Below are 14,598 nucleotides of genomic sequence, written 5' to 3' on the forward strand. Positions count from 1 at the left end.
GGGGGGGGGGGGGTCGGTGGGGAGGGCGCGGGGCTGGAAACTTGCACGGCTTTTGTGTTGTGGTGGTTGTTGTGTTGTCCTGTTGTTGTGTTGTTGATGTTGTTGTGTTGATGTTCCCCCCTACCCCCCCCCCCTGCGCCCGGCCCGGCGTGGGAAGCCGCGCTCCCGGGGCTGGGGAGGCGAGCTCCGGCCGGGAGAAGCGGGGTATATCTTCCGTCCTCCGATTTACTTCCCTCAAGTCCTGTACTGGACGGTAGTCTCCTGTCCCAGGCTTTTTGACAGGCAATAAGGGGGTGTTCCACGGAGATTGGCATGGCTTTAAGATACCCAATTGGAGCAGTTTTTGTATATGTGGTCTAATTCCATTTTTAGCTTCCCTGCTTAATGGATACTGACGTATCATTACCGGGGTAGCCGAAGCTTTAAGTTCAATAATCACGGGAGGCTGGTTTGTAGCCAGTCCCATTCCTGCAGTCTCTGCCCAAGCCTGGGGATAATCTGATAACCATTGGGGGTCGATTGGGGCTGACTGAGGGCTTTCATGTAACCGATGTTCATCCTCCAGGTGTAAGGTTAGGACTTGGAGGGGCTGTCCTTGGGGGTCCCTTGACGGAGGCCCCTTTTCCTTGGAAATAAATCTGGGCCCCTACCTTTGAGAGGAGGTCCCTCCCCAACAATGGATAGGGGCAGTCTGGAATTAGGAGGAACGAGTGGGTGACTAGCCCCGTTCCGAGGTGCACTTTTCGCTTAGTTGTCCACCGATAGAATTTTCCTCCTGTGGCTCCCTGTACCAAGGATGTCTTAGAACTCAGAGGACCTCCTGATCGAGTTAAGACCGAATGTTGGGCGACAGTGTCAACCAGGAAGGTTACTGGCTGGCCCCCCACTTGAAGGGTTACCCGGGGCTCAGGGGGGGGGCTCCTGGCCCTGACTGCCCTAATCTTCATCCTGTAGGGACAATACTTGTGCTGGTCTTCGGGGTCCTCTCATCTGCCCCCTTTTCCTCGGACAGTTTCTGACCCAGTGTCCTGTTTCCTTGCAATACGCACACTGGTCACGGCTCACTAGAGGTTTCTTTTCGTCCCCCAGGTTTTTATCTAACCTAGCCTCTCTCTCTCCTGGCTGTTGTACTACAGTGGCCAAGATCTTACTTAACTCTTTGGTACGTTTCTTGTCTCGCTTGTCCTCTCTATCCTCCTGCAACTTACGTAATCTTTCTTCTTTCTCTTCCTGAGTTTCCCTCTTATTAAAAATTCTTTGTGCTTCCTTAACCAGATCCTGTAAAGTATACCCCTGAAGCCCCTCCAACCGTTGTAGCTTAGTCCGAATGTCCGGGGCCGACTGCCCGATAAATGACATAATGACATCGGATTGTCTGTCTGCAGCAGAGGGGTCAAAGGGCGTATACAAACGGTACCCTTCCATTAGTCTCTCTAAAAATCCCGCAGGCGTTTCCTCAGAACCCTGCACTATCGCAGGCACCTTAGCCAAATTGGTGGGGCGCCGTCCAGCCCCCCTTTGAGACCCGCCAACAGAACCTGGCGATAAAGACGGAGTCGCTCCCTACCGGCTGCGATGTTGAAGTCCCAATTTGGACGGGTTAACGGGAACACTTCATCGATCTCATTGGGCAACTGGGTTGGCCTGCCATCCTCTCCTGGAACATTTTTGCGAGCCTCCAGGAACACTCGCTGTCGCTCCTCCGTGGTGAGGAGAGCCTGCAAGAGTTGCTGACAATCGTCCCAAGTGGGCTGGTGGGTTAACAGAATGGATTCAATCAGGCCCGTCAGGGCCTGTGGGTCCTGAGAAAAGGACGGGTTATGGGTTTTCCAGTTATATAAGTCGGAAGCAGAAAAGGGCCAATACTGATACTGGCCGGCCACTGTCCGGAGGGGAAAGGCATGGGCCATCCAGCCTCCCCCTGTCTCTCCGCCTCGATCACGGCAGAGGCGCAGACGACTGCTGGGAGGTGACAAGGGCATCTGGGGCTCCACCTCCAGCTCAGTGGAGTCCGGAGAGGGAGCAGATGGGGAATGGGAGACCTCTAGCGGGCCCCTTTGTTCTCCCATCGGAGCAGGTTGGGCTTAAGGTGGCGGGGGGAGCTAAGACTGGCGGGGAGTCTAATAGTAATAGATCCGCCTGGTCATCTGGTAAAATAGAGGGAGCTTGGGAGGAGGAGCCCTTAGTTTTAGACTGAGACACCTCTTTTATGGGATAAAGGGAAGATGAGGGAGGGGGAAGAGGAACAAGGGGAGTGGGAGAAGGTGGGGGAGCGGGTAAAGCTACTGGTGTCTGGGAAAGGAAAGGTTTAATCCACTTCGGGGGTCTCGGGCCAGATTTTCCCACGTGACTATGTAGGGGACCTGATCGGGGTGTCCATGGGAGCCCGGCTGAAGAACTTGAGCCTTTACCTGTAAAAGAATATCAAGATTGAAAGAGCCCTCCTTAGGCCACCCCACGTTAAGAGTGGGCCATTCGGAGGAACAGAAACTGATCCACTTTTTCTTCTGGACCTCCAGCGACAGGTTGCGGGCCCGGGTCACGACTTCTGTCCAATGATCTAGTGTAAGGCTTAAGGGGGTTGTTAGTCTTTGCCCCATTTCTTTAAAAGTTACAAGACAGATAACAAAGACGATCAACGCTAAACAGAAACAGACGAGACTAGACAAACGCCACGCGGTGCCCGAGTGAGTACAGATGAGGAAGGAAACTACAGATGGGAGTGGCCGGCCTCGCCTTAACTCCCCAGAACAGAGACACTCGGATCTCCTCCTTCCTCCAGACGACCCTGGAGCAGAGCTCCAGGGCGGGACCAGGGTACTGGGCACGTCTGCTTTTCCCTCTGGCCCAAATACAGATTCAGACGACCCTGGAGCAGAGCTCCAGGGCGGGACTAGGGTACTGGGCACATCTGCTTTTCCCTCTAGTCCAAGTACAGATTTGGATCCCAGAACATAAAACAAAAATGACAGACACGGGAAACATGAAACGTTAGAGCTCTATCTTACCTCCAACTGGCCTTGGAATTTGGGTCTAGGGGCGCCGTATCCCGGACGAGCCCCACGTTGGGCGCCAACTGAAAGACCCCAGACTCACTGGGATACTTTCTCCAACGGGAGGGCACCCCAAGAACCAAGACTTCAAGCCAGCAGATGCAATAAGCAAGAGGAGTTTATTTGGCGTTTGCGCAAACGGACTCTCTGTCCCAAGCAGACAGGGAGTCCCGAGCAAAGGTTACAGACATTTTTAAAGGCAGAAAACCATAAAATCAGCATAAAATGTCTTCCGTGATATAATTGGCTCATGGTTGGTCTATAATTGGTTGACATTTGACCCGGTTCGTGGTCTGATCAGGTTGTCGTTGTCAAGGTTTGTCCAGGGATGGCTTAATTAATTTGGAACTGAAGAACGTATGCTATCTATAACCGCTGTCCTTGTCCTGGGTGGGCTGATATCCGGACATCTGGATCGGCCAATACTTTGAGTTACTGCCAATTTTATCTCCCAGGTCAAAGGGGGTCTGAATGCAAGCATATTTACAGAAGCAAAGTCAGCAGTTAGCAAGTTAATAATGGTAATGGTGAAGTGAGGTTCCTAATTTTTAACTCTTCAGTACCAGCGCTTGAACTCAGGGCCTAGGCATTTTCCTTTAGTGTTTTTGTTTTTGGTGCAAGGCTGGTGCTCTGCTACTTGAGCCACAGTTTCACTTCTACCTTTTTGAAAGTTAATTGCAGATAAGTGTTTCATGGCCTTTCTGCTTGAGCCTCCTGAATAGCTAGATTACAGGTGTGATTCATGGGTTCCTGGCTTCAAAATTTTTTTGTATTTGCTATCAAAATGTAATTAAGATTATGTCCTATTTCCATTTTGCATATAAAACACTTTTTGTAGGCCATTTGAAAATGAAACATTTCTAAGAGAAAACCATAGCCACAGCCACCATAAGGTGTTCCTTGGTAACTAGCGGTGCGGTCTCTAGGCTAATTTATGTACTATTCAGGAATCTTAGGGGATTGTACCCCCATGGACAGTTCTTTTTTATCAGCTTTGTTTTTGACTTATCAGTCTTGAACATATCCTTTACCCCACCTATACTTGGAATTGATTGTGAAGATCAAACATTGAACAGTATATTTACTGTTACAATATTTATTTTATTTTATTTTATTTATTTATTTTTTTGTTGTTGTTGGCCGTGGGGCTTGAACTCTGGGCCTGGGCGCTGTCCCTCAGCTCTTCAGCTCAAGGCAAGCGCTCTACCACTTGAGCTACAGCGCCACTTCCAGTTTTCTGGTGGTTTTTATTGGAGATAGGAGTCTCACGGTCTTTCCTGCCCGGGTTGGCTTTGAACGGCGATCCTCAGATCTCAGCCTCTTGAGTAGCTGGGATGACAGGCGTGAGCCACCAGTGCCTGGCTTCTACTATATTAGCTCTCAGACATTTCCATACATGCATACAAATAATTGAAAATAAGTTTTATTCTATTTTCATATGTGTGTAAAGTACTTAATTTGCCCTCTCCTTGGCCTTCTTCCCTCCTGCTAGTACCTGATCACCCAGAAGAGCCTCTATTACTTTCCTATCATTCATTTTTTAAGTGTGTATTACACAAAGGAATTTTGCCATGTTATTTCACATATATACATATATGCTATGTTCAGTTCAGGATATTTTTTGGAGGGGTCGGTCGTGGGGCTTGAACTCTGGGCTTGGGTGCTGTCCCTGAGCTCTTCAGCTCAAGGTGAGTGTGCTCTACTGCTTGAGCCACAGCACCATTTCCAGTTTTCTAGTGGTTTTTATTGGGGATAAGAGTCTCATGGACTTTCCTGCCCGGGCTGTCTTTGAACCGTGATCCTCAGATCTCAGCCTCCTGAGTAGCTAGGATTACAGATGTGAGCCACTGGCGCCCAGCTTCAGTTCAGGATTTTTATAGTGTGTATCAAATTTTCTTTTTCTCTTTAATTTTTCTTTTGGGGGGTCTGGTCATGGGGCCTGAACTCTGGGCCTGACTACTGTCTCTCAGCTCTTCAGCTCAAGGCTAGTGATCTATCACTTGAGCCACAGCACCGGATTTTTTCTTTTTGCTTATGTGGTGCTGAGGAATCAAACCCAGGGCCTCAGGCTTGCAAGACAAGCGCTCTACCACTGAGCCACCTTCCCAGCCCCTGACACTTTTTTTTGCCCAATTTGTGTTTTTTCTCATGCAATAGGAATTACTGTGTTTCTCTTTATTTTTTTTTTTCCTGTCCTGGTATTGATGCTATTTTAAACATGTTTTTCTCTATTTTGCCACTTACACTCAAACTATGTAAATACTGTCACATGTCACATGGAAGTCCCAGAATTCTTACTATGTATAATCATCATGCCGGTTTTTCTAATAGGGCCAAAGAATTATGAGAGGTGGTCTTTTTTTTTTTTTTTTTTTTAATGGGTCCGGTTGTGGGGCCTGAACTCTGGGCCTGGGCACTGTCCCTCAGCTCTTCAGCTCAAGGCTAGCGTTCTACCACTTGAGCTACAGCGCCACTTCCGGCTTTTTGCTTATGTGGTGCTGAGGAATCGAACCCAGGGCCTCATGCATGCAAGGCAAGCACTCTACCACTGGGCCACCTTCCCAGCCCTGAGAGGTGGTCTTTATGAAGTTTAGCTTCTCACTCATCAATAAAAGTCCACTTATTAAGACTTGAGATATTAAAAATAAGGAAGAACATGAATAAACCTAAAAATGGACGTAGCAACAAATTGGACATTCTCTTTTTTTTTTTTTGGTTGTAGGGTTTGAACTCTGACCCTTAGTTCTTCATATCAAGGCTAGTGCTCTACCACTTGAACCACAGGGCCACTTCTGGTTTTCTGAGTGGTTTATTGGAGATAAGAATCTCACAGCCTTTCTTGTCCAAGATGGCTTTGAACTGCAATCCTCAGATCTCAGCCTTCTGAGTAGCTAGGATTACTGGTACCCAGCTGAACATTCTTTAATCCTTAAATTTACCCTTTTTTTTTCTCCCATTTTGACAAATCTGCTTTTTCTCACCTTTGAGAACTTTTTACATGCTATGTTATCTTTTCATTGTTAAAATGTATTATATAATTCTTTTGTACTTTTTATCTGTAATTGCCACAAACTATTATATTCACTCTGTGAATAAAGAAAGTCCATGTTTTATGTACCCAGCACTGTTACATGTGTGGGAAAAGTTATTAGATGTTTAATGGACACATTTCCCATCATGAGTGTCTTGACATGGATGTGAAAGCATCTGTTTAAATAGATAAAATTGTACCTTGAAACAACATTTTATTCTATGAGATCATCTGTCTATGACGGTTGCACTCGAGAGCTTCAAAGTCACCTATAGATCCAACTGGTATCAGGTCTATAGGTGACTGAGCATGTCAGCCTTTGCGTTCTGTGCTTTTGTTCCATTAACATCTTACAATTCCAGGTGACGGACCAGGGGTTGTGTGAGTGTGTGGTGTGTGTGAGTGTGAGTGTGAGTGGTGTGTGGTGTGATTATGTGTGGTGTGTATGGTGTGAGTGTGGTATTAGTGTGAGTGTGTCTGTGGTGTGATTGAGTGTGAGCATGTGTGTGTGGTGTGATTGTGAGTGTGAGGGTGTGTGGTGTGAGTGTGGTGTATGAGCGTGTGTGGTGTGTGTGTGGTGTGTGTGGTGTGGTATGAGTGTGATCATATGTGGTGTGAGTGGTGCATGTGCTGTGTGGGTGGTGTGATTGAGTGTGAGCATGTGTGGTGTGTGTGTGAGTGAGTGTAGTGGGTGTGGTGTGTTTGGTGTATTGTGAGTGTGAGCGTGAGTGGTGTGTGTGTGTGGTATGACTGAGTGTGTCTGTGGTGTGAGTGTGTGTAATGTATGAGTGTGGTGTAGGTGTGGTGTGGGTGGTGTGATTGAGTGAGCGTGTATGGTGTGTGGTATGAGTATGAGCATGTGTTGTTAGTGGTGTGTGTGATGTGGGGGTGGTGTGATTGAGCGTGTGTGGTGTGTGTAGTGTGATTATGAGTGTGAACATGTATGGTGTGAGTGTAGTTGGTGGTGATTGAGTGTGAGTGTGTGTGGTGTGTATGGTGGGAGTGTGGTGTTAGTGTGTGTGTGTGGTGTGATTGAATGTGAGTGTGAGAGTATGTGGTGTGAGTGGTATATGGTGTGTGAGTGTGAGCGGATCCAAAAAAAAATAGACTTACGTGATTTAGCAATTGGAGTAGCTAGGATTACAGGTGTGAGCCCCCAGTGCCTGGCCCCAGGGGCTTTTACCTGTCATTTTAGCTCTTCAGGGGTGGGGTAGGAGAGCTCAGGATCACCATTAGGAATCAGCCTGGACAGGAAAGTTCATGAGACACTTACCTTCCATGAACTACCAAAAGGCCTGAAGTGAAGCTGTGGTTCAATGGTAAAGTACTGGCTTTCAGGAGAAAGGTAAAGCACAGTGCTCTTGAGTTCAAGCTCCTGCAGTGGCACAAAGCAAAACAAAACAGAGAGCAAAGTAAAATAATAAATAGTGGGAAATGTGTGCTTATGTAGACCTCTGACATAAGGGCTGGACAGGCCTATGACAAATCTTGGCAAAGTCACCTATGCCAATACACTGGCAGGGCTGACCATGGCCAGTGCATGGTCCCTGAACTAAAGGCAGAGGTCCAGAAGCAGAGGTCCAGCTTCTGAGTAGCTAGGATTAAGCACATCAAGCTAGGAAATAGACTAGGATTTGAGCCAGAATTAAATGCAGCAAAGGGGTTAAATGCAGCAAATCTGTCTGCCCAGCCTCTCAGCCTCTAGGATGATAACCTTTTGTCCTTCAGGGTTATGAAAGGTCAAACTTTCAGAAATTTGCTTCCTATGCCTTATGTGATAAGAAGTTACTTGTACTTTAAATGCTATTAGACTTCTTAAGCATCCAGAAGTGTAAAAGAGACATCAATAACCAACCCTGGGTTCAAATGAAGTTTTCAGGGTCCATCCTACAGCTGTGTTAGCAGGAAGAACTCTTCAGTGTAACAGTTTATTTCAAGAATAGAGTAGTTGGGCTGGGAAGGTGGCTCAGTGCTAGAGTGTTTGCCTTGCATTCATGAGGCCCTGGGTTCGATTCCTCAGCACCACATAAGCAAAAAAAAAAAAAAAAAGGCTGAAGGAGGTGCTGTGGCTCAAGTGGTAGAGTGCTAGCCTTGAGCGGAAGAGTTGAGGGACAGCGTTCCCAGGCCCAGAGTTCAGGCCCCCAACCAGACTGAAAGATTAAAAATTAGAGTTACATTTTACAATTGCTAACTGCTGGTTTTGCTTCTGTAAACTTGCTTGAGCTAGCACTGACCTTTTCACCGCCCTGGAGATAAATAAAAAGCTTCGGAGTCTAGATGTTGGCCCTGGGACAAGCTCTGTAGTCGTAAATAAAAAAAAAAAAAACAACTAACAGGTGGCCAAATGGGACCCAAGATAAGGAACAAAGAGTATGTTCCTCCGCATTCCTGTGTAAAAAATTCTCGGTTTAGGGGGCTCAAGATAAGGACCATCTGGTGAGCCCAACAAATTAGACCAAATGTTAATCGATCACAAGCCTGTAACTATGTAAACTCCCCTCCAGGGTGACGGCTCCCCCTAGACTTGCCCTGAGCCAACTGTTATTACAAAGAGTGTTATAAACTTCCCCGTGTAGTAAACTGAGCCAATCCCGGGGAACCTTGGGTCTTATGCTAATCCTGGGGCTTTTGTCTTTAAAAGTGCCTGTAAACGCTGCTTGGGGCTTCCTGTCTGCCCTGGACAGAGAGCCCATTTGCGCAAACGCCAAACAAATAAACTCCTCTTGCTTATTGCAGCTGCTGGTTTGGAGTCTTGGTTCTTGGGGTGCCCTCCCGTTGAAGAAAGCACCCCAGGGTGTCTGAGGTCTTTCACAGACCCCCCCCCCAAAATAAAGAATAGAGAATTTTCACAAAGGCAGAATGGGTGCATAGATCTAGGTCTGCAAGATGAGGGGGCAGAATTTCAGGTTCAAAACAGAAGCAGGCTGTAAAAGCAACTTAATTGGCTACAAGGACAGCCAGCATTGGCAGGAAACTGAAAAATTTGTTACAGAGTTGCACAGGAAGTCAGGCTTTTTCTCAGCCTGTTGAAGTAATGACTTTAATTAAAATGCCTCCCTCAGGTTCTGGGAAAGCCTCAGGCTATCATTAGGTTAACAATAGTGAGGTAGTTCACTGGAGCAGAAGCCTACAAGGGCCCTGCTCTCTGGCCTTTGGGAATTGGTGTTTTACTCTGAGTCAGATTTGAAGGCCTGTCCTCTAACTGTGCTAGTACATTTTCCTTCCTTGATCCTGTAAACCATTGGAATTGTTGGGAGGGAGCCAAGTAAACATTCTCAATGTAATTTCCCACTCCAAGTAGAAGAGCAGGGCTCTTTCTCTGCTGTCTCCATGTATTTAAATTAGAATCCTGGCCATGCCCTCTTGGCTCTGGTACCTTAGGCTTAGAGGCAGTCTGGCTGATCTGTGGTTGTGGGAAGGTGGTGCTGGCAGCCAGGCACACTGCCCAAGGCCTCAGCACTGGGAAGTGATCCCTTCTTTCCTCCTGAGGTCCTTGAACCATTCTATGTGTACTTTCTCCAAGTTTTCAAGATGAATGACAATTTTAACTCTACCTCTAGAATTAATGTATATATATATAGATGTATATAGATATACATCTATATATATTTCAGAAATAATTTATCAGTATACACTCTAGTACATGGAAAGATAGCTTTAGTTATAACATGATAACAAACATTGTCTGGTACATTTTATTTAATTTTATTTTTTTAATTTAATTTAATTTTATTTGTGAACATACTGTACAGAGGGGTTACAATTACATGGGCAGGATAATGCATACATTTCTTACCAAGCATTGCAGCCTCCTTTGTTTACCCTTCACATCCCTTTGTCTGGTACATTTTAGGTAACAGTTGAATAATGTGCTACATTTTTATAGGATATTCTCTCTACTAATAATTCATATATATAATATATATATTACTTGATTTATTTTTTGACAGTTGTGGGGCCCGAGCTCTGGGCCTGGATCTTGTCCCTCAGCTCTTCAGCTCAAGGCTAGTGCTCTACCACGTGAGCCACAGCGCCACTTCTGGTTTTCTAGTGGTTAATTGGAGATGAAAGTCTCACAGACTCACAGACTTCTGTGCCAGGGTAGCTTTGAACCGTGATCATCAGATCTCAGCGTCTAGTATGACAGCTGTTAGCTACCTGTACCTGGCATGAATCTATTTCTTTTTGGACAATGTTATCACTACCCTTTCACTCTACCAGTTTTTCCATTCATCCCTTCCCACAAGAGGCTTGTCTTTTGAGCAAAGATTTTCCATATTAATACCTTGCATGAGTTTATTGTACAGTATGAATTCTCTGTGGTTGTATAAGATGTGTAATTTGAATAAAGGATTTAGCACATTATTTACTTTGCTAAGGTTTTTATCCACTATGAATTCTATTTTTTTTTTTTTGTCGGTTGTGGGGCTTGAACTCTGGGCTTGGGCGCTGTCCCTCAGCTCTTCAGCTCAAGGCGAGCGCTCTACCACTTGAGCTACAGCGCCACTTCCGGTTTTCTGGTGGTTTATTGGAGATAGGAGTCTGGCTTTGAACCGCGATCCTCAGATCTCAGCCTCCTGAGTAGCTAGGATTACAGGCGTGAGCCACCAGCGCCCGGCCACTATGAATTCTATTAAAGGGAGGCTCAGTAACTATTCAGGGCTTTGCTCTTTACATGTGTAGGGATTCTATCCCACAGGAACTCTGTAGGGGTGGAGGAATGTTTCTATTAAGATAAAGAAGCTTTAAGGTTATGTATTTAGAGGGCAGCTGTAGAATCAATGGCTTCTGTTCTCTAAGGCTTCCTTAGTTAGAAAAGGCTTTGCCCATTTTACAGTTTTGCAGGCTTTCTCACTAGTATGAGTTTGATGTTGTATAGGAATGTCTGAATGGTGCTTAAAGGCTTTGCCTCAGTCTTAACAGGTTTAGAGATTCTCACCAATATAAGCTATCTGTTGTCTATCATTTGAATCTTCCTATAGGGCTTTTTTAGATGGTTTATGGTGATAAGCCTTTTCTTGAGGATAGAAAATTGATGGATAAAAATGTGAGGGTGGATGAAGTATGTTCTGCATTTGTTGACTTTGAAATCATTCTCTGGAAAACAAATGCTGATTTACACCAGGACATCACCAGACCAAAAAAGATGGTCAGTGTGGCCTGATGCATTCACATGAAACCTGCAAAGCAGAGGACAACAGCAGTGAGTCAAATGTGGCAGAAGAGGAAGGAGAGAAGTGCAGCCCCGAGAATTGTTTGCCATGTTTTGACAAGGACAGGAGAGGCCTCTAGAACTAAGGGTGGTCCCAAGCTTCAAGCCAGTAAGGAAACAAGAACTTTGTGGGAACCTCCCTTCCCATCCCCACCCCCCACTCACCCACAGGGAATTAGATTCAGAAAGCAAATTGACTGTGCTTAGATTCTGCCCCCAGGCTCAAACTATGCAATTTTAACATTATCACTGGGATTAATGAATAACATATTAGCTACAGAGTGGTGCTGTGGCCCAGACTAGATTTTTTTTTGGTCCAGTTGTGGAGCCTGAACTCTGGGCCTAGGCGCTGTCCCTCAGCTCTTCAGCTCAAGGCTAGCACTCTACCACTTGAGCCACAGCGCCACTTCTGGCTTTTTTCTTTTTGCTTATGTGGTGCTGAGGAATCGAACCCAGGGCCTCAGGCATGCAAGGCAAGCGCTCTACCACTGAGCCACCTTCCCAGTCCCCCACACTAGATTTTTGCCCAGGAAACTCATGTAGGATTTCTGACCAACATAGACTATGAGATAATATGTTTGCATTGTTTTGAGCCTATTAAGTCTGTGGTAATTGAGAACAGCATCAATTAGAAACTAATTCAGTCATCAAATTCCCTACAGAATGGCATGACATCTGCCTTAACTCCTGGCCAGAACATACCCAGAAATAGAAATAGTCTCTCTACTGGATGTAAGGGGAGGTCCTTCATTCACTGAATTCTAGATAAAAGGCAAAAAGATTGCTATGATCTGCAGAGAAACCAGAATGTCAAGTGAATATTTGGATACTTAAATGTTTAGGCTTATAATGGACAATATTCAAATATTTTCTTATGTGTGTGGGGAGAGGGGTCGTCGGATTTGTACTCAAGGCCTCAAGTCTCTGAGACTTTTTGCTCAGAGCTTATGTTCTATCACCTGAGACACTGCCACATTTCTGGCTTATTTGAGGGTGCTTCATTGGAGATAAGTCTCAAAGCCAGGAGCTGGTGACTCATGCCTCTAATCCTAGCTACTCAGGAATCTGAGATCTGAGGATCATGGTTCAAAGTCAGTCCAGGCAAGAAAGTCCATGAGAGTCTTATTTTCAATTAACCCACACCAGATGTGGTGCTGTGGCTCAAGTGGTAGAGCACTCACATTGTGCTGAAGAGCTCAAGGCAATTCCCAGGCACAACGTTCAAGCTGCACAACTGACCAAAAAAGAAAAGTCTCAAGGATTTTCCTGCCCAGGCTGGCCTCCATCCTCAGGTATCAGCCTCTTGAGTAGAAGGGATTACAGGTGTGTGCCACTCTTTCCAGCTTCAATTAATTTTTAATGGAGTATTTAACTTTTCCTAACCCAATGTGTTAGTGAAATGAGCTCCTTTCTCATAGCTTAGTCCACTCCTTCCCATCTCCACAGCTTAGCATGCTCCTTTCCTAGGCAACACCAGGCCCTTGTAGTAAAGGCAGTAAATAATCATCTTCCAACCCTTTTAACCTTGGGATGGTACTTCTCTGGGGGAGCTACCACCATATAAAGCAACACAAGCCCCTTAGAGTGACCCCAAGTCTGGGCAGTGCAGGACCCCTTATCTACTATTTGGACAGCAGCCATAAATCCTAGTCTGCCATGATGAAGCTCCCGGCCCACACTTCCACACCAGGGTCTCTGCCTCCTAGCCCCTCCTAAACCTCCTAAGTTATATAGGTCACCTCAGACAATAGCTGGGGCTGCTTCTCACTTCTCCCCTGTGAGAAGGGTTCTTGCTGGCCCCTTTCCTGGCAATAAACCTTTCTTTATTCTCTGTACCTGGATGTCTGCATTGTTTTTCCAGGAAAGTCTAATAATCTAACATGGACTTTCCTGACCAAGCTGGCTTTGAAGTATGATCCTTAGATCCCTGCCTCCTGAATAGCTAAGATGAACAGATGTGAGCTATCAGTGCCCAGCCTGGATATATTTCTTTCTTTCTTTCTATCTATCTTTCTTTCTTTCTTTCTTTCTTTCTTTCTTTCTTTCTTTCTTTCTTTCTTTCTTTCTTTCTTTCTTTCTTTTGGTTGTTGTTGTTGGGGGTGGGGGTGGGGGACTGGGTGCTGTCCTTCAGCTCTTCAGCTCAAGGCTAGCACTCTAGCACTTGAGCCACAGTGCCACTTCCAGTTTTCTGAGTGGTTTATTGAAGGAAGAGTCTCACGGACTTTTTCTGCCTGAACTGGCTTTGAACCATGATCCTCAGATCTCAGCCTCCTGAGTAGCTAGGTTTATAGGTGTGAGCCACCTGGTGCCCAGCTCTGGATACATTTCTTAATCTCTTTCTTCCTGGCAGTAAACCATTCTTTGTTCTCTGTACCTGGATGCCTGCGTGGTTCTCTGGCAAAGTCTAATTAATCTTTTTTTTGAAGCTTTCACAAAGGCCTGTCTTTTACTTAAGTAATAATGTTTTCCTGACTGGCCAAGTTCTATTTTGAATAGAACAATATCCTTGCAGGTGTACCAAAGGATTATATCTTCAAATTCTAGCACTATAGTATGATTTCCCCTACCCCCTAAAAAAGTGGAGTTGGAGAGACAGAGTATAGGAATTATTTACAAATTATCACTAAAATCATTTTCTGCCAGGACTTAATTAATCAGGCAACATTTTATAATTCATTCTCAATTAACAAATATATAGAGCTGATGATAGGAATATTGTGGCGTGATACACTTGTTTTCTGCAAGCAGAAAACAGTTAATGAGACACTTATATTAAAGAGCAAGTTGGGCACAGTGGCACAAGCCCCTTACAGGCTACGTGGGAGAAGTAGGTAGGATCATGGACAAAAGCCAGCCCAGGTAAAAAGCACAATACTGGGTTAGGAAGGTGGCTCAGTGGTAGAGTGCTTGCCTTGCATGCATGAGGCCCTGGCTTCAATTCCTCAGAACCACATAAGCAGAAAAAGCCAGAAGTGGAGCTGTGGCTGAACTGGTAGCAAGCTAGCCTTGAGCTGAAGAGCAGAGGGATATCTCCCAGGCCCAGAGTTTAGCCCCCACAACTAAAAAAAAAAAAGCACAATACCATATCTGGAAAGGATATGGGAATGGAGAAATCAAATGGTCTATTAATAAAGGAATAAGGGCTAAAAGCATGGGAGAAGTGGTAGAGCACTTGTCTAGCAAGCCGGAGCCCTGAGTTTAAACCTTACCACTACCAAAGAATAAAAATGACACAAAATATCCAGCCAAGTGCCAGTGGTTCTCACCTGCCAGCCAGATCTGAGAATCGTGGTTCAAAGCCA

The 14,598-nt window shown here is 45.6% G+C and overlaps 1 protein-coding gene across 1 annotated transcript in view; it reads left to right on the plus strand.

The window, feature by feature from the left end:
• Nucleotides 1–14,598, plus strand: part of LOC138826620 (uncharacterized) — a 141,838-nt gene that overhangs the window by 1,084 nt on the left and 126,156 nt on the right. The window lies entirely within an intron of this gene.

The sequence above is a fragment of the Dipodomys merriami genome, unplaced genomic scaffold, assembly GCF_024711535.1.
Source record: "Dipodomys merriami isolate MVZ:Mamm:240054 unplaced genomic scaffold, mDipMer1.0.p SCAF_1456, whole genome shotgun sequence".
NCBI classification, from domain to species: Eukaryota; Metazoa; Chordata; class Mammalia; order Rodentia; family Heteromyidae; genus Dipodomys; species Dipodomys merriami.